Below are 2,581 nucleotides of genomic sequence, written 5' to 3' on the forward strand. Positions count from 1 at the left end.
CTCTCTCTCGCTCTATCTCTCTCTCTCTTCATCTCCTCTCTCTCTCTCTCTCTCTCTCTCTCTCTCTCTCTCTCTCTCTCTCTCTCTCTCTCTCTCTTCGTGCAAATATAAACGTATATTGAAACTGAAGTGAAAGATCATCGAACTTTGATGACATAATTGGCTTGTAGTGGTTATACATCTGGCACCTTGTGTGGTTAATCATCATGGTGCTTGATATTATGAATTATATGAGTTAGGCAGCTTATTTTTTTAGGGCCTTCCTTCTCATTGGCTTTTAACCTTCTGTACTTGTAACCAGGTTGTTGATTCCACATCAATTCTGTCATAGCAAAGCTGATATGTCTGTCTTAATTTTTGAAACTGAGGCACCTTACTCTAAGGTACTAAAACCTTCTCATTAGGATGACCGAACTTCAATGAAAAATAGTCATAATCCAGTATTCAATCTTTATCTAATTGTAGTTGTGGTTGTAGTTACTGATTACTGATGATAAACTCTGTTAAACTGTAAGTGTAGAGTGAGATCATAAATATTATCATGATGTTCCATCATTCGTGTGAGCCAGTGCCAACATGAAGTGGTAACTGGTAAGGTTGATTCATAAAACCAGCCAGGCTTTGGTGATAAGTGATTTGAATGCAAAAGTATGTGAGGAACAGGGTATTGAATATATATATATATATATATATATATATATATGTATATATATATATATATATATATAATACTATAATGATATTCTGGTATCTTAGACCTATGGTTATCCTTGAATGTATGGACACACGGCTCGGAGGTATAAAAAAGATGATGATTATGAAAGTGAAAAGTGTTGTCAATAGGCTAGACGAGGTTTCACTATAACACTTGTTTTCTCTGAAACTGACAGGTGTCTCCAAGCCTTGGGGTTATTTTACGATTGGTAATTGGTGAATGTAGATACATATCAGTACAAAAAATGATGCCGAAGTCTGCAGAAATGAGGAGCAAAACAAGAATTATAATCCTGAACTCGGGGCAATTGGCAAAAGACGTAAAAAATGCAGCCCTGAACTTTCCCTGAATGAGAAACATGACAAAGTGCACATCATAACGACAAATTAAATGATTAAATAAGACACGTGAAACAAAAATAATGTAACTGCGATGAGAACCGAAAAGGACAGAAATAAATAACAAAACACGAGAAAAAACAGATCAGGAACTGGAATGGTCTAGGAATCTTTGTTATACTACTTTCACGTCACCTAACCTCATATTTACTTTGTAATATAGGTGATTGACTAAAGCACTATAGCCTCTGCATTGTAAATTGCAGTTTTGTCGCATAGGCTAGGGCCGGGATTCACCCTTTCATTAGTGATTATGGAACATTCCACCTTCTGGAAGTGAACATTAGGAAGACTGGTTTTCCCTGCAGCGTCTGAGGGAACCAATGCCTGTCGAGTACAATGAGGCCAAGAAAGAGTTAAAGAGAAGGAGGAATTTATCTGTTGAAATAATACCTGTAAAACTATCTGAATGATTCATCAAGACAGGACTCAGTATATGGTTAATTTGTTTATTCCTCATCATCATAGCACTAGTCGGACTCTAACGTAAGTAGACCTATACTTAGCTAGGCCCTTCGCTCCTTGACTCAGACCATTGTAAGCCTCTTGAATTACATTTGATTAGTTAATTATTCAATTGATATAATGAATCGTAAGTGATTGACGTTTGAAGTATTAGTGACTCAGTGTTTGCAACATAAACTAAAGTTTTCATTAACTAGTGGGGCACTTTCAACAATACCCAACACAAAAATGAAACAAAATAGCAGCATTTGCTATTCCCCCTCCCCCTTGAGCACCGTGTACTAGATAAACACACGTATGATGACTTCATAGTAATAGTAGCAGCAGTCGTATCACTTATTATTACTGAATCTTCGAATTTTCTCCATTGATTTTATATCGATCGTGAGCTCACAATTTAATTCTAATTGTGAAACATGATTCTGACCGTAGGTCACGATTTTCAGCAAAGTTCAAGTTTATTCTTTTTTTTTTTTCCAAACTTTTTAAGTACCTAGATAAATGAACTACACATGAACTGCTTGTTTTAGAATGCTCTAGGCACCGAAACCCTTATTCATGATACACCTCTTCCACTATGAATACATTACCACATTCAATTCTAGAAAGTCTGCAATTTGCACGTTCAAAATGCTAAAATCAATTTGACCTACCAGTTTCAGTCCTCGAAATCCCCATTTGCTGTTCATTTATCCGTATTTTGAAGTAAATCTTTCCATGCACTGAATATATGGATAAGAATAAATTTTCTTATCGACATCTTTTTGCATTTTAAAGTTCTTGGATAATTGCAATTGTTTCATGACTTATCATGAGCAACGCAATAGTTTACATCGAGCGCCAAAACCCAATCCTGATGTCGATATCGCAAGATTCAACCGACCTTAAAGTAACTAATCGATAATAGGAGAGCTTTTATATCTGATAAATCCATTAATAATTTAAATATGAATATATAAGAAGAATGGAAAATTTATTGTTGAGGTTTAAAAACCATTCGGAG

This window comes from Macrobrachium nipponense, chromosome 33 (assembly GCF_015104395.2).
Source record: "Macrobrachium nipponense isolate FS-2020 chromosome 33, ASM1510439v2, whole genome shotgun sequence".
Lineage (NCBI taxonomy): Eukaryota > Metazoa > Arthropoda > Malacostraca > Decapoda > Palaemonidae > Macrobrachium > Macrobrachium nipponense.